This window comes from Rattus norvegicus, chromosome 8 (assembly GCF_036323735.1).
Source record: "Rattus norvegicus strain BN/NHsdMcwi chromosome 8, GRCr8, whole genome shotgun sequence".
In the NCBI taxonomy this organism is placed as follows: Eukaryota; Metazoa; Chordata; class Mammalia; order Rodentia; family Muridae; genus Rattus; species Rattus norvegicus.
In genome coordinates this window covers 94335705-94354606 of record NC_086026.1, presented here as the reverse complement: position 1 = coordinate 94354606, position 18902 = coordinate 94335705, and positions in this window count along the sequence as shown.

Below are 18902 nucleotides of genomic sequence, written 5' to 3'. Positions count from 1 at the left end.
ATTAGAATTTTGCACAAACCACCCCCAAATATTTTGAGTTTAGGAAACTGTGACCCAACCCAGTTGCTCAGAAGGTATGTGTTTAGTTACATAACCGTCTACAGGAACTATAAAGGTTCAGACGGTGTCCTTGGAAAGGACATACTTGTTTTATTTGCTGAAACATTTTAACTGATCCATCAACTGTCCTTTGAGGATCTGTCTTGCACTCGACTCTGAGCTGTGCTTAACAGAAGCAACTTTGGACAAATATATTGCTTTTGCTTCTTTTAGAGCAGAAGGTGTTTTCATAGAAATGGTGCTTACCATTCCTCTTTGGCATAAAAATGGGTGTGATACCTGTTAATTACTAATACTATTAAAGGAAATATACATAATTACAGAAAAAGAGATAAGAACTGTGAGCAACTTACAATCTTTAGTTGGGGATAATTATTAGATATCCCCTGTTATAGTCTTTTTCACTGAAATAAATCACACAATCCAAGTTAGAGAATGCAAGAAGCATCTGTGAAAAAAATATGAGCCCCTTCACAAGTTGTTACAGTCCTAAAAGTCTGTTAACAGTATATCTATTTAATTTCTATTTAGAAAAAAATATCAATCACTACAAGTACAGAAATATTCACTTGATTTCTGTATTATAGCTACACCAAGAGGTAGTTACAATAGAAAGCTTGTAAATTATATCCAGTTCTCAAGCTATGAGTTGGGAGGAAGGAGGGTGGCTCAAGCGCTAAGACCTTTTGCTGCTCTTCCAGAAGACTGATGATTGGTTCCTAGGATCCATGTTGTACTGATCACAACTATTTATAACTTGGGGGCTCCAATGTCCTCTTTTGGCCCCTGGGATACCAGCACACATATGACATAGAGACACATTTATAAATAAGAGTAAAAATAAAATTTAAAGGCGTTAAAACAAATTCAGAGTTTTAGAAATGTTTATGGGAAATCACTATATGATATAATAAACACTAAAAGATAATACATGTACAGAAAGTGTTTTATGCAAATATACATGTAAATAAATATAAATATAGTGTTAGTAAACAAATATAAATAAAGAATGCAATATTTTGCATATAAATGGCAATTAGGATGAAATGAATCTGTCCACAAAAAAGCACTTATTGAATGTTAATTCTTGCATGATTGTAACAAATATTGAATTACCATAAATGATTTTAGGGTAATACTCTGGTAATACATATAACATAATAAACTATTTCATTTGTGGAATGGTTTAGCCAAAAAAGTGGGTTTATTTTATTCTTTTAAGACTTGAGTTAAGTACCTATAGAAGCAAGGAATCTAAAGGGAGACTTTTTACGGCAAGAAAAAAATCTTAAAAGGATAGAGAACTATATAGCTCTCCTATAGAATATAGAGAATAGACATTTAGTTCAGCACAGACAATATGACGGTGGGAGGGGGATAATAGAGAGGCATAAGCGGGGAAGGGAGTGAGAACACAGAACAGAAAAGAAGGAGAAAAAGGGGAATTGCAAGGACTAAAGTGAAACAGGATCTTCTGCATATAAAAGGACTACTGTACTCTTAATGAGTTAGTGGCAATTGTGGTTGCCTGGTTAAGACCTTTACCAGATCAAGCCAACTAACATTCCAGCATAACTTCGGAGAAACTCACAAACCCCTACCAGTAATCAAGGAGAAAGTTAATTGCTTCTAGGGAAGAAAAAAACTCCTTAGTGTTAGTTTCCTTGCATATCTATCATGTACAGTAAGCAGCTGCACATGTCTATATGAGGGCAAAACAAATCAGAGTTAGTGATTACTTTAAAAGAAGACAGAGCTTGAAAAGAGAAGGTGAGGAGGGTACAGAAGCTGATGGGGATTCTGAAGTTTCAACTGTCTGAATGTTGTGAAGCTGTAGTATATGTAACCACAGTTGCTATGAGGTAATACATATAATAACTTCTATGCAAAGAAAACAGCATACCACTGCACTCCTATTCATCCATTGGCTCTTATTTTTTTTTTCTGGAGCTGAGGACTGAACCCAGGGCCTTATGCTTGTTAGGCAAGTGCTCTACCACTGAGCTAAATCCCCAAACCCTTGTTTGTTTTTCTTTTGTTGTTGTTATTTTTTGTTTGTTTTTTTAACAAATCAATAAACTAATAAAATATGTAATTTAAATATAAATTTACATATTGAGTTTCATTTCCATTTTTTCTCTCTGTTTTCCGTTTTAATTAAATTGGGTATTTCTTATTTATATTTTAAATAAACGTTATTCCCTTTCCCAGTTTCCTGTCCATCAGCCCCCTAGCCCCTGCCCCTCCCCTTCTATATGGAGGTTCCCCTCCCTATCCACCCCCATTACCACCCCCCAACAATCCCCTACACTGGAGATCCAACCTTGGCAGGACCAAGGGCTTCCCCTTCCACTGGTGCCTCAACAAGGCTATTCACTGCTACATATCCAGTTGTAGCCCTGGGTCAGTCCATGTATAGTCTTTGGGTAGTGGTTTAGTCCCTGGAAGCTCTGGTTGGTTGGCATTATTGTTCTTATGGGGTTGCAAGTCCCTACAGCAATTTAAGTCCCTTCTCTAATTCCTCCAATGGGGGTCCTGTTCTCAGTTCAGTGGTTTGCTGCTGGCATTCGCCTCTATGTTTGACACGTTCTGGCTGTGTCTCTCAGAAGAGATCTACCTCTGGTTCCTGTCAGCATGCACTTCTTAGCTTCATCCATCTTATCTAGTTTTGGTGGCTGTGTGTGTGTGTGTGTGTGTGTGTGTGTGTGTGTGTGTGTGTGTGTGTGTGCCACATGTGGGGCAGGCTCTGGATGGCTCTTCAGTCTCTGCTCTAAACTTTGTCTCCCTATCCCCTCCTATGGATATTTGGTTCTTATATTCTTTCCATTACATCTTTAATAATTCTCCCTAACCTGGAGGGGGTGTAAATATCCAGTTTAAGACTGAGTCACTTACATTCAGCACTTTGACAATGTTATGTCTCTGATTGGTCATTGTCCACTGTAAATAGAAGCTTCACTTACCAAAACTGAGAACACTACCACACACATGTACACACACACACACATATTACACATACTTGTGTGTTTGTGTAATGTGTGTGTGTATGTACATGTGTGTGTGTATGTTTTGTGTGTAAATACATAGAATACAGACAACATGACCATACAGCAGCACAGTATGACATTCTTAACCATGGACTTCTGATCAGATTTACAGTAACAAGAATATTAGAGATGAATCATTACATAATACATATAAAATTCTTATGGTAATGGCATGTTAATGGTAAATATAAAATGTAAATATTCTTAGATATTTAACATAATCAATTCTGTGGATTGAACTGCTGTATTTGAAGTCCTCTATTTTCTACACCAATCAGATGGGTTCTTAGTTTATTTAAGAAACACACTAGGACACTAAAACAAATTGTTGTTGAATAGTCAATAAGTAAGGTAATAATCCAATATATTCACATCTTGATGAATAATGAATTCAATGAGAGGGAAAAATGAAAAATATTTTTTGGATGTGTGTTAAGACAACCACTCTGGACATCATTCTGGTGGTTCGTCAGAAAATTGGACATAATACTACCTGAGGACCCAGCTATACCACTCATGGGCATATACCCAAAAGATGTTCCAACATATAACAAGGACACATGTTCATAGCAGCCTCACTTATAATAGCCAGAAGCTGGAAAGAACCCAAATGTCCTTCAACAAAGGAATGGATACAGAACATGTGGTACATCTACACAATGGAGTACTACTCAGCTATTAAAAACAATAATTACATGAAATTCTTAAGCAAATGGATGGAACTAGAAAATATCATCCCGAGTGAGGTAACCCAGTCACAAAAGAACACAAATGGTATCCACCCACTGATAAGTGGATATAGCCCCAAAGCTCGGATTACCCAAGAAACAATTTACAGACCATTTGAAGCTCAAGAAGAAGGAAGACCAAAATGTGGCTGCTTCAGTCCTTCTTAGAAGGGGAACAAAGGGGTTGGGGATTTAGCTCAGTGGTAGAGCACTCCCTGGGTTGGTCCTTAGCTCCAGGAAAAAAAAAACAGAAGGGGGAACAAAATATACTCACAGGAGTAAATAGGAAGACAAAGTATGGAGCATAGACTGAAGGAAAGGTCATCCAGAGACTGCCCACCTGGGGATCCATCCCATAGGCAGCCACCAAATTTAGACAATATTGCTAATGCCAAAAAGTATTTGCTGACTGGAGTCTGATATGGGTGTCTCCTGAGAGACTCTGCCAGATCCTTACAGACAGATGAGGATGCTTGCAGCTAACCACTGGACTGACCAAAGGGACCTTAATAGAGGAGTTAAAAAAATACTGAAGGAGCTGAAGGGGTTTGCAACCCCATAGGAAGAAGGCAAATGGAGGAGGCCTGAGTGTCCACCCATCCCTGTCCTTCATATCAACAAACCAGATCCCACCAGAGCTCCCAGGGACTAAAGCACCAACCTGAGTACACATGGAGGAACCCATGGCTCCAACTGCATATGTAGAGGAGGATGGCAATGTCTGGCATCAATAGGAGAAGTCCTTGGCCCTGTGAAGGCTCATTTCCCCAGTGTAGGGTAATGTCACGTTGTTGAGGTTGAAGTGGATGGTTGGGAGTGGGAGCATCTTCATAGAAGCAGGGGGAAGGGAATGGGAGAGGGAGAAATGGGATAACATTTAAAATGTAAATACATAAAATATCCAACTAAAATAAAAATAAAAGAAATAAAAAATAAAGAAGAAACCTCAGCGTGAGATACAGATTTCATCATTAGTTCTGAAAGCCTCAGCAGAGGGATGGATGGACACTCCGGCCTCCTCCATCTGCCTTCTCCTTCCTTATCCTTGTTCACATCACACTCTGGAATCACTAGAGAAGTCTCTTTACAACACTTCAAGCCATTTTCTTCTTTTTTATTATAGAAATACTAAATTAGTCAAAACTCCAGCAAAAGCAAGTGCTTTAATCTCCACTGTCAGCTTTGACCTTCAAGCCTGCCTTCTGGGACAGAAAGAATATTGTCTCTTCTTCTAAATGTGTTGATGACTTGGATGCACACCACTACAGGTGACTGTGGCAATCTGCTGTCAGCACCTTCATGTGCCTCAGCCCATGAATAAGTCAGCTATAGAAACTTAACAAATATAGTATCTCTCTCTTATTCTCCCTTCCTCTCTCCCTCCTACTTCCCTTCCCCTTCTCATACCTTCTCCATCTCAACCTTGCCTAGTGGAATGATTTTATTACCAGCCTGTGCTCTCAAAGCGTTCCTCATGTAAAAATGAGTCCTTAATACATCAAGGCAGGTGCAGCAAACATATCTGGCATATATTCCAGCTGTTCATTAGGTGCACCTTGTTAGCCCTTAGGTTGTCAGAACTCAACGATGGTCAAAGAAGTCAAACTCCTAATCCAAACCTCTGGTGGTAATTATCTGTATAAATCTCTATTCCATGTTGAAACTAAGACTATTTATGAGATAACATATTGAGCCCTATTTTAAGACTAGAGTGATAGTCCAATCCCTTCTACTTATTGTTTCAGTCACACACTTAGCCTGATTGTCCATTCAAATTCTGCAATATTTAGCTGTCTCGATCTTTTTTCATTTGGTTTAATTTTCTGTTTTGCAGTTTGACTCATTAGCATTTGGTGCCAGGGGTTAATCTCAGTCCGTTAGACACATGCAAAGCACACATTCTTCTGTGCCTGTAGACTGCACTTATTTTGATTCATCTCATTATACAATAGCCTATTTAAAACACTTTTCATCCTCATAGGTAGCAATGAATAGCCTAGTAAGAGCACCAGTGGAAGGGGAAGCCCTTAGTCCTGCTAAGACTGAACCCCCAGTGGACATGATTGTTGGGGGGAGGGCGGTAATGGGGGGAGGATGGGGAGGGGAACACCCACATAGAAGGGGAGGGGGAGAGGTTAGGGAGATGTTGGCCCAGAAACCGGGAAAGGGAATAACATTCGAAATGTAAATAAGAAATACTCAAGTTAATAAAGAAAAAAATAAAGCACTTTTGATAATGCATTTTCCTTTATATCGTGTATACAAACCGTTCGTTCTTCCTCCACTCATCAGTTGCTGTGACTCAGGTGGCTGGTATTTCTGGGCTTTCCTGTGTAAAGCTTCAGTGAGCATAGAGGTGCCAGTGCTTCTTCAACACACCGATTTCATTGCCATTGTCTACCTGCCTTGCACAGGCATCACGAGATTACATTCTTATATTTATTATAATAGTTTGAAGACTCCACAAGGATTCTTCTATTGATTGTACTTATTTAATTCTTCATCAATAATGAAATCCTTAGTTTCTGGATCTAATAGACATTTATACATAGCCGAGAGAAAATACGATTATGGTTTCAATTCAAATTTCTCATATGATTAATTGATGAAAGTCTTATCAAACATCTCAGAGCAATTTCTAAGTCTTCTTTTAAGACCTATCTATTTAGTACTAATGACCAATTTATAGTAGTTACTTGGTAGTTTTGCTCTAAGTCTAATTTGTTCCATGTTCTGGATATCAAACTTTTGTCTTATGCACAGTTTGCAGATGCCTTATCCTGTTTGGTAGTTGTTTCTTTACCCCATTGACTCTCGGTTGTTGTGCTTTTAACAAAGCTCTTTGGTTTGCTGTGGTACGTTTTATCTGCTGTACGATGTGCATTTGTGCTTTTGTTGTCTTCGAAATAAAAAGCCCATTCTAATGACATTGAAGCTTCCCCTATGCTTTTGCAGGAAGTATTTTAAATTTTAGATCTTACATTTAATATATTAATCCATTTTGGATTGATTTTTGCAACTGGTAATATGTAGGTGTCTGGTTCCACTTTTGTGAGTGGGTGCACAAGGTTCCTAACATTTCTAAAAAGACTGTGACTTTTCTATGTCTGTGTTTATATGAAAACCACTCTGCATTGCCACAGCCTTGCAGGATGTTTGGAAGTCAGCTATTGCATGAGACTCAGCTTATTATTTTGACAAGTTATCTCTGTGATGTGGAACATTTTACAGTTCTACATTAATTTTACTCATCTTTTCTAGTTATTGCAAGAATTCCATTTCTACTTTTATAGAGATTTCTATAACGCTCCAGTTTAACTTGCATATTATGACTATCTTATGAAAATGAGATGTTTCCATTTTCTAATTTTCTTTTTTTTCTTGTGTGTGTTTCTTCTAAAACTTCCCTCATCACTGTTTCACAGAATGAAATTTCATCTTTGCTCTTCGTTTCAGATCCTCCATTACTGGAATACACCAATGCCACTGATATTTTTGGCTGACTCTGAATCCTGAAACTTCCCCAAGCACATTGCTGGGTTCCATGTTATTTTTGTGGAGTCTTTAGCATTTTCTATCTATAAAATTATTGACTTGAAGGGAAAAGTTAACTTCAAAACAATGAGCAAAATTCTAAAAGAAGTGAGATTAATTCCTCATGATTCAGTGAATACTCCCTTATGTAATCCCCAGCTCCCCTAGTCAACTTAGTAGTCCACAGAATGAGAAAGAAAACATAAAAGAAGTGTCACTCGCTTGGAAGAAGGCCTAGAGCAAGTACTGGAGTGGATAACAAAGGGAGTAATATGAACAAAATGCATTGAACACTTGTGGCAAATTGTAAAACAATAAATAAAAATTTTAAATAAAATAAAATAATTATCAAAGAGAAGACAAGGACCAGATGGCATCTTCTGCTGAATTCCAAATCCTTCCAGGAAAATAAATAAACAAATAAATAAATAGTCTATTTGCTAGGTTTAAAAAGAATGTGTTTCAGGATAATGATTCTTTCATAATAAACCAAGAGCTAATAAGGAAAAACTGAAAGGGTCCTCCCTATGATTTGAAGAAAAGCAAAGACTCTCACTTTCACTGCTTCCTTTATCATAGACGCATCAGGTTGTAGGAGAAATGAATAGGTGTTTAAACCCACACAACTATGGTTACTTGATCTTTGACAAAGGAGCTAAACCTATCCAGTGATATCCATGCATCAAATGGTAGCATGTTCAGTAAATGGTGCTGGTTCAACTGGTAGTCAGCATGTAGAAGAATGAAAATCAAACCATTCTTATTTCCCTGTACAAAGCTCAAGTCCAAGTGAATCAAAGACCTCCACATAAAACCAGATACAATCAAACTAATTAAAGAAAAAGTGGAGAGGAGCCTTGAATACATGGGTACTGGGGGAAATTTCCTGAACAAAACACAAATTGCTTATGCCCTAAGAACAATAATCAATAAATAAGACTTCATAAAATTTCAAAGGAAAGGAAAAGGAAACTGCTAATAAGACAAAACAACAACCAGCAGATTTGGAAAAGATCTTTACCAATCCTACATCTGATAGAGGGCTAATATCCAATATATACAAAGAGCTCCAGAAGTTAGACTTCAGAGAACCAAATAACCCTATTAAAAATGGGGTACATAGCTAAACAAAGAATTCTCAGCTGAGGAATAGCAAATGACTGAGAAATACCTAAAGAAATGTTCAACATCCTTAGTCATTAGGAAAATGCAAATCAAAGCAACCCTGAGATTCCACCTCACTCCAGTCAGAATGGCTAAGATCAAAAACTCAGGTGACAACAGATGCTGGCAAGGATGTGGAGAAGGAGGAACATTCCTCCTTTGGTGATGGGTTTGCAAGCTGTTACAACCACTCTGGAAATCAGTCTGGAGGTGCCTCAGAAAATTGGACATAGTACCACCTGAGGACCCACCTATACCACTCCTGGGCATATACCCAAAAGATGCTCCAACCTATAACAAGGACACATTCTCCACTATGTTCATAGCAGCCTTGTTTATAATAGCCAGAAGCTGGAAGGAACCCAGATGTCCTTCAACAGAAGAATGGAAACAGAAAATGGAGTACTACTCAATCACTAAAAACAATAACTATCTGAAATTCTTAGATAAATGGATGGAACTAGAAAATATCATCCTGAGTGAGGTAACCCAATCACAAAAAAAACACATGGTATGCTCTCACTAATAAGTGGATATTAGGGCTGGAGAGATGGCTCAGTGGTTAAGAGCACTGACTGCTCTTCCAGAGGTCATGAGTTCATTTCCCAGCAACCACATGGTGGCTCACAACCATCTATAATGAGATCTGGTGCCCTCTTCTGGCCTGCACGTGTACATGCAGGTGGATCTCTGTACATAATAAATAAATCTTAAAAAAAAAAAAAGTGGATATTAGCCCAAAAGCTCAGATTACACAAGATACAATCCACAGACCACATGAAGCTCAAGAAAGACGGCCAAAGTGCGGATGCTTCAGTTCTTAGAAGGGGGAACAAAATATTCATAGGAGAAGATATGGAGATAAAGTTTGGAGCAGAGACTGAAGGAATGGATAATCAGAGCCTGCTCCACCTGAGGATCCAGCCCATATACATACAACCACTAAACCCAGACAATATTGCTGATGCCAAGAGGTGCATGCTGACAGGAGCCTGATAGAGCTGTCTCCTGAGAGGCTCTGCCAGAGTATGACAAATACAGAGGTGAATGCTTGCAGCCAACTGCAAGTCAAGAACTGAGAACAGGTTCCCCATTGGAGGAGATAGAGAAAGGATTGGAGGAGCTCAAGGGGTTTGCAACCCCATAAGAACAACAATACCAACCAACCAGAACTCCCAGGAACTAAACCACCATCCAAAGAGTACACAAGGACAGACCCATGGCTCCAGTTGCATATGTAGCAGAAGATGGCCTTGTGCACCAATGGAAGGAGAAGCCCTTGGTCCTGTCAAGGCTGGATCCCTCAGTGTAGGGGAATGTCAGGGCAGGGAGGCAGGAAGGGGTGGGTGGATAGGTAGGGGGACACCCTCAGAGAAGAAGCAGGAGTGGGGAATGTGATAGGCAGTTTATGGGTGGGAAAACGGAGAAGGGGACAACATTTGAAATGTAAATAAAAACATCCATAAAAAAATACCACTAAAATAACCCTAAATATGTATTATTCACTAAAAACCATAACAAGCTAATTCAATACTCTTAGAAACAATTTATGCTTGATTTTCTACAACAATATTTTCTTAAGTACTGATTTATTCTTAGTAATCTTAAAAATAAACAAACAAACAAATAAATAAATAAAACAAAAAGTGGCGGGTTGGGGATTTAGCTCAGTGGTAGAGCGCTTGCCTAGCAACCGCAAGGCCCTGAGTTCGGTCCCCAGCTCCGAAAAAAAAACAAACAAACAAACAAAAAAAGAAAAACAAAAAGTGGCATAACTCTGTTGGCCACTGAAAGGTTTGGTTTTGGATGATATGCAACAGAAAAAAAATGTTCTTGGTTTCTTTGATAAGTAGATCGAAGAAAAGCATCAGCAAATGGGAGAGAAGGACGTTGAAACCTGAAAGTAAAAACCTAGATTTGGAAAAGTCAGTCAGAAAACAATGCTTTAATTTCCAACTAAATCATCTCACTTAGGAACAGGTGTGGCACATTCCATGATGAGAAATAAATATATGCTTATACTCAAATAATTAGATATCTAAGTATTTAAGTTGTTTGTTTACATTTAAAACACAACGTTACATTTTTTTATTGTTTGAGACTTCAATACATGCAGAATATATTTGAATAAAATGCACCACGATGTCTTCCCTTCCAAGTCCTTCCCTATTCCCCTCTCTAGTTCTTGTGCTCTTTCTTGTTTTTAAGTCCTCTGAGTTCCCTGGGTGTTGTCCATGTGTCTACTGAGCCTGGGCAATCTTTTAAGGGTCACGTTCCTGAAGATATCAGCTCTCAATCACAGAGCAGTTATCAATTGCCAACAGCTCTTTGGCTACGGGTGGAACTTCATGAGGTCCTCACCTACTCATGCTGGGGTTCTGGACAGTTTGAGCTTGATCAGGTCTTGGGGGCGAAAGATTCTAGTGTTGTTTTGGTAATGCCAGTATCTTCATTTCCTGATGCTTGTTCCCTAACCTGGGGACTTCATATCTCTTGTATCATGATTGGTTGGCATCAATGTATTTAACAATTCTCGCATAGTAAAGCAAAGTGAAAAATGGAAAACTTATTAGGTTTATACCTAGGAAGCTTCACCCCTCCTCATGTAACAAAGTCATTTAAAATAAAAACAGAATTCCTTTATTTCTAATTGACCCTAGTAAAGTCACATAAATGACCTCAAGCTAGCTTTTTGCAAGAAGAAAAAGAATGTACCATGATTCGTACTCCAGGCACCAGAAAAGATGAATCCTGGAGAAAAGAAATGAAGGTTCTTTAGTAGGTAACCCTAGAGTCCTGCCATTGTGACTAAACCTGAAAGGGAGCACACATGTAGTTCAATCATGTGATACAAAGCCAGATTTACTGGATCCAAATGATGTGGAATACTGAACATCAAAATAAATGCTTGTTTCCTTGAACTGGCAATTCATGGGTTTTTGAGATACTCAGTTGTGTCATGTTATATTTTTTTCTGGAAGCTGTCTTATTATAGGATGCTTTGCTGAAGCAGACACATGAGAGGATATTTTGCTGAGGCAAGCACTTGAGAGGATGGGTGATATTTGGAAAGCGTTTAAGTATAGCCCAACAGACAATGGACAGTGCTTTGCATTGGTTTACTTTACAATGCTTTGCTGGTCCTTACTGACGACGCTCTTACATTGGCATGTCTTACAATGCTTTGCTGGTCTTCGCTGAGCTTTTTGTGTCATGACTTCATAGAGAGAAAAGTGGCAATGGAGATTCCCATGGTATTCTGGTTGCTTCTTGCTGCTTTTTTGGACCCCTGTCACTTTGGTGGAGCCTGCTGATTTGGTGACAGCCTTCTGCTAATTTAACAGAGCCTTGCTTTGTCTTCCTGACCTAGATGCTGCTACTGATTCAAGTTTGGTGTTTGCCTATTATACTGGACTGGCTCTACTGACTCATGTTTGGAATCACTCCAAAGAACTACTTCTGAACAGGGTCACAGTCACATCCCCCATTTCCTATTAATCTTTCTTCTCCCTGACCTCTGATGGCTAGAAGAGAGCTTGAAGTGTTTAAGTACCCTTATTAAAGTAGGATTTGGAAAATCAAAGCCTACATTTGTTTGTTTGTTTGTTTGACTTTACTTGTCAGTGTGAAGACATCATATGTTGAAAATCTTTTTGTTTTGTTTGCTTTTTAGTTTTCATTTGCCTTGGTCTCTTTCCACAAGAGGAGAAATTGCAGTAGCGGAAGTGTGTAAACCGGATGAGAGACTGACTGCTGAACAAACGCAGCAGGTCCCCTAAGTAGACGTAATGGTGGCTTAATTTAGAATATGACTAACAGGCTAGAAAATTGACTCAATCTGCAATCCTGAAGAGCTCTTCCGGTGAAGAGAGTGGAAATTTGTTGATGGGAGAGAAAGAGGAGACTCCAACAGTTACTGTGAACCTTCTGGTTCTGGCTCAGCTCTCTGGGAAAATAGCACTTCTTTAGAGTGTAGAATTAGAGGCAAGAGGTGAGTCTGAGGAAAATGATGAACACAGTTTTACCAGGCTTAAAACATCAAACGCACCATTTGGCCAGTTGTTTAACCGAAATTATGACTATAAGAGTCAATCGGGGTAGGTAGACTGACCAAACTAGTCAAATCAGTGAAGCTCTGCATTGAGACAGAAGCCAGGGGTGAATTAAGTTGAAAGACACATAACTTCAAATTCTGGTCTATTTCACACACACAAACACACACACACACACACACACACACACACACACACACACACACACACTGTTAACAATTAAAACTGACCATATACAAGTATACAGTGACAGGGTATTACATGAGTCCATTATTAATTCAGATCATCTAATCTAGTAACCAAGGCAACAAACACATGGGCAAGTTAAAAGCTATTTAAGTCTGACACTACATTTCTTGTTGCATATTTAAAAATATGTATTAGAATGAGAGAATTAAAGAATTTTGTATATAAATGAGCCCCTGAAAGAGCTGAGTAAAGTCAATTTCCCCAAGGTGACAAATTGAGCTTAATCCCTGGATCCCACATACAGAAAGAAAAGAATCAACTCTCACAAATCATCTCCTGATGTCCACACACACTTCATGGTACATAGGAACATAACACAATACATAAACAAACACATACATACATACATACATACATACATACATACATACGTAAATGTAATAAAAATGTTGTATATCAAACAGATCTATCTGGTTTGGCATTTTACACTCTATTTCTTTTTTATTGGGTATTTTATTTATTTACATTTCAAATGTTACATCTTTCCTGGTTTCCCCTCTGCAAACCCCTCTATCCTATCCCCCCTCCCCATGTTTCTATTAGGGTGCTCCCCCACCCACCTACCCACTCCCACCTCACCACCCTGGCATTCCCTTACACTGGAGCATCAAGCTTTCACAGGACCAAGGACCTGCCCTCCCATTGATGCCAGATAAGTCCATCCTCTGCTGCATATGCAGCTGGAGCCATGTCTACTCTTTAGTTGGTGGTTTAGTCCCTGGGAGCTCCTAGGGGGTCTTGTTAGTTGATATTGTTGTTCTTCCTATGGGGTTGAACCCCTTCAGCTCCTTCATTCCCTTCCCTAACTCCTCCATTGGGGTCACTGTGCTCAGTCCAATGGTTGGCTGCAAACCTCCACATCTGTATTTGTCAAGCTCTGGCAGAGCCTCTCAGGTGGCAGCTATATCAGGCTCCTGTCAGCAAGAGATTCTTGGCATCTGCAATTACACTCTACTCTTTAAGGATAGAATATAAATGTATTTCCTTAATCAAGAAAAATATAGAAGATTGGATAATTTTAGCAGATGTATGCTTGTAAGGATTCTTTTATTTTCCTATTGCCGTTAAACTGTTTAAACAAGCAATAAGTATCAACCAGATATTTTAAGTATCCTTAGGTAACACTGTTCTAATATACTTAGCAACTTGCCAAAGGAAACCCATTTAATGAATTTCAAATGAATATTTATTTTCAAATTGTAAAAGAGGTGAAATTTGTTAATAAAGTTTAAAAGAAGCACTTTATAGTTTAATTCTTGAAGAAAGGTGTCAATTACTAATGAGTAAATTATACTCAAACCTTTAGAACATTAATCTACCTTGACATAGACAAATGTAATAATAGTTATGGGGGAATGAAAGAGTTGTTGCATGTTTTAAAATATAAAACATATAAAATATAAAAAATATAAAAATGTCTTTGAGTAATATAAAAATAGGGGAATCCAGATTCTAAAACTCATTATGACTAATTATAACACTGTTTTCTAGCTGACGACTACCTGCACAATAGGCTTCACCTGAGGGATGGCGAAGAGTGAACCCCACAGCCAATTCTCCCTCTGAGTACTTGACACTGTGTATGTGTGCAGTATGTGATGATGTACACACTATTAGAATTTGTCCTTTTACATTAGCACTATAATGGCTGAAACTTATGACAGACACCTAGCATGTAGGTCTCTAGGTGTTTCAAAAGTAGCAGATTCAAGGTAGAGTAGCAGAGTCAGCTGAGGAGAAACTGTCATATAAGAAATATTTGCCACCAACCTGAGCACAAAGAATTCACATTAGGATTGGGTTTTCTGACATTCCTGCTCAGGAACATGCAAAAGCCATCCAAAGAAAATTTTTGTTTGTTGGTTTGTTTTGGCTTCTGGTTTCTGTAGTCGTGTAAGCTTCTGTGATGACTTCAGGGCAATTACTCTTTCAGTGTTGTGTTCATACATTATGGACTTGTATAATTAGATAATAAAGCTCTTAATTCAACCCACATCTTCATATTCTTTAACAAACATTCTTCTGATTACTTGCTGTTCAAGCTAATCAATAAATATTTGATAACTTGCAGTTTGTCAACAATATAAAGTTATGGGATTCTTCCTAATTACTCTTCATGCAGCTACCTTTTATGTGGCATTACACCCGATTAATCAGTTCTTATTCTAAGATGCGACGCATTCTCAGCTCAGAGAAAGATTTCAGCATTTGTTAAATTGAACCGAGTCACTCCCATGAATAATGCATTAGAAACAGCACACTGACGGTGAACTTCTATATTAGTTTCAACTTGCACTTGAAGATCGTCACCATCAGCTTACTCTCATATCTCAGATAAGTGTAAGCCTGGTATTATACTCAATTAGTACATGAGGAACAATGGCTCGGTGGTTTATCTCTCCAAGTGAAGGTCTGAGGTTTCCAGTGGAAATGTTTCCCACAACGCTTCAATCTGCAGTGATATAAGAACCACCTGGGGGATTGTTATCATATAAATAACAGAGTCTAAAAAGGCAGGGAAAGAAAAGGACTACTTTGAGAGTCGATTGCTTTTCTGCAAGTATGATATCTTTTGCTACAGATACCTACCATGCACCTCCACCACCCCCACTGAAAATTAAAGTCACTCTTACTATCTTAAAACTGGTTCACTTTTCACACCGATGATGTCATCATAAAATTTCTTCTCTTCTAATTGTCCATCTTTGAAAATGGAAGAGATTTTTCTCTTTTTAAAAATTTTTATTATATATATTTCTTTACTTACATTTCAAACGTTATTCCTCTTCCTGGTTTCCTGTCCATACACCCACATTCCCTCCCCTCACTCTCCCCATCCCCCATACGGGTATTCCCCATATACACCCCCTCTTTGTCTCCCTCCATATTCCCCTGCACTGGGGGTCCAACCTTGGCAGGACCAAGGGCTTCCCCTTCCCCTGGTGCCCCAACAAGGCCATTCTCTGCTACATATGCAGTTGGAGCCCTGGGTCAGTCCATGTATAGTGAAAGAGATTTTTCAAATTTGTACTTACATGTTACATCAACCCTCCGTCAAAAAATCCCCTTTAACACAGGTGATTGATCACCTGTGTGTAACATAATTGTCTCTCTCTTCAAACAGATATGACTGAGTTTTAAGCAAATCATCAAATATTCTTGGCCACTGATTAAACATAATGCCAGCATCACCTGCAGAGCTGCGGATTTTGCCTTTTGGTCCTGCCCTCTGCTGTAACTGGGACCTGTGATTGCCTTGTTAACATGGGTGTTTACTTTCCGCTGAGGAATGATTTGTGATTATCATGCCAATTCACAAGACCATGAATTTCACCTGGTATTAACCACGCAAAGCAGGGAAAACAGGGATCAGTGACCCCTAAGATTTCCCTGACCAAGTTTTTGAAGTTTGATAGAGTCAAGGATATTCTGATTTGTACTAAAAGTTGGAAAACAAAATAAGAAGTAAGTAAATGCAACATTTGACACTATTAGTCAGAATCTCACATGAGTTTTTAGCACTAACAGAGGCCATTTTCTTACTTTTCATAGTGTATGTTTCCAGCCTAGTCTTTGGCATTCCATGAATCGAGAACAAAATATCCGGAAGCAATAAATGTTCTTGATCTATCTTAATGAAGACTCTTACAGATCAATTTAGAAAAATAAGCATTTTATCTTTAATAATAGTAGTTTCCATAAATAATGAAGTGAAATAGTATTTCAGGAAAGCCTCAATTACCGAAGAATGGGTGTTTCTCAAGTGGAGACAAGGTAGACGACATCCATGGCTAACTTAAGTTCTTATATTACCCAGAAGGCTTTTTTCCGTATTGAGGACATTTTTCATTATATAGTACCCTAGGGGGAGGAAACTATGAGAGCAATTTGACAAGGAGAGCATGCATTTCATAAATTCCCCTGAAGTGGAAGTTTCTAGATATGTCAGATGATGCAGACTTACCTCGTGTTTTGCTGATACAAACTCACATGATATTTTGCTAATGCAAGACCCATGGGAGGACATGATGTATGGAGAGAATGTAAGTAGGACTCAATGGACAGTGATGGTGTGCTTGCCTTTGCAATGCTTCATCAGTCTTGAGTCTTTGTTGATCATTGTTTCATTGAGAGACAATTTCTTCTGGTATCCCATCTGATTCTGGTCACTCCACTGACTTTTGGAGATTTGGAGGAGCTTGACTGTTTCTGCTGGATCATGCCACTGCTGCTGACTCATGTTTAATATCCTGACACTCCTGAACTGGTATCCTGACAATGGAGACTGGAGTCACCCCAAAGAACTACATCCAAACGGATCTACATTCCCTTGTTCTATTTACCATTTTTTCTCCCCTACCTTTGGATGATGGGCTAAAAGAGGGGTTGAAGCATTTGAGAGCCCTTATCAAAAGTAGTTTTTTTTTAAATCTAAGCCTACAATCCCCTATTCTATCAATTTAATAACTTTCAATAAAACATATGAGTAATTAGTTGTACTTATATAAATAATATTATGGCTCTTATAATGAATGCTTTCTGGCATTACTCTCATATATAGAACTTGATGGATCCATTTAAAAAGTATTTTAATTCAAAGTGCCATCTAATTTGATAGAAAACATGGAAGAATAAGTAAAATTAACCATACCATTACCTTATGCTACTTAAAAATAATTAAAAATTGGTACTCTCCCCTAGTGTGTGTGCGCGTGTGTTTGTGTGTGTGTGTGTTTGTGTGTGTGTGTGTGTGTGTGTGTGTGTGTGTGTGTGTGTGTATCAACATACCTTCTGAAGCATCCCAGTGACTTTTCAAGATCACATCAGATCAGTGATTGGGAACTGGTTAAAAATATACCCAATTTAATAAAGATGGAGATAAAAAAAAAGGAAAAATACCTTTAAAAAATATCAGCCTGAAAGTGCATCCTGTGATAGTGGGGTGGGAGGGACTTTGCTTTAAGGTTTTGGCTGATGGTGATATCTGTGGTGCTCCCATTCCTGCTAAGGCCAATGTCAAGCTCTCAACATGAGGTAAATGTGATTTTGAAGAAAGATATAAGTAATTGATCATTGCATAGTATTTCTATGATACAAATATAAAACAAGTAAATGATCTCAAGATAATTGTAAACTAATAAGAAACAATAGGCCTCATGCCATACTAGTGGCTGTGCTTGGCAACTAAAATACATTCAAACAAATTTCTTAAGAATCATTTACAAGCAACTGAGAGCCAAATCGGACACATGGATGAGCCTGCATTTTCAACTCCCTTGTCACTAATTATCCTCAAATGGATATGAATGCTGGGTAGTCCAAATATAATCCCACACATTTATGATTGATTTCCCTATGAACGAAGGACTAAGAAAACACAATGGAAAAGTGTAGTCTCATCAACCGAAATTACAGGATAACTGGGTAGCCGTGTGCAGGTTAAACACATTGAACTAGTCTATCATTGACTTATGGAAACCAACTAAAAGTAATATGTCACCTAAACATAAAATCCGAAGCTGGAATTTGCAAGAAGGGAACATAAAGAAAGAGAACTTTGAGGTTAGTCTGGAAAATGAGTTTTGTTGGGACAACAAATGCACAGGCAGCAAAAAGAAAAAGAAAGAGAAAAACAGAAAAATAAGGCAAGTTAACAGCTTCTGCAGGAAGAAGCGGTCAGAGTAAAGAGCAGAGCCAGGGCCTAATAACCACAGTATGCCAGCCAGGAATCTTCATAAAACTCCTCAGCAGAACAAAAGCAACACAACCGAAAGATGGATGAAAGACGTGAATAGATACTTGCCATAGACAATGTACAAGGGACCAAGGTATGTGGTAAATAGTCAGTGTTACCAATCCTTAATAAAATGCAAATTACAAACCAGGTGCATTCCCTGCACTAATAGTTACTACCCAAAAGACAGCACATTACTGTGGTGATGCACGCTTGTGATTCTCAGCATAGAGAGCCTGAGGGAAGGTGAGCATGTGTTTAGGGCTTTGCAGAAAGGTCTTGTCTCACAAAACATGACAAATTCAAATAATCACCCTGTACAATATTGTATATT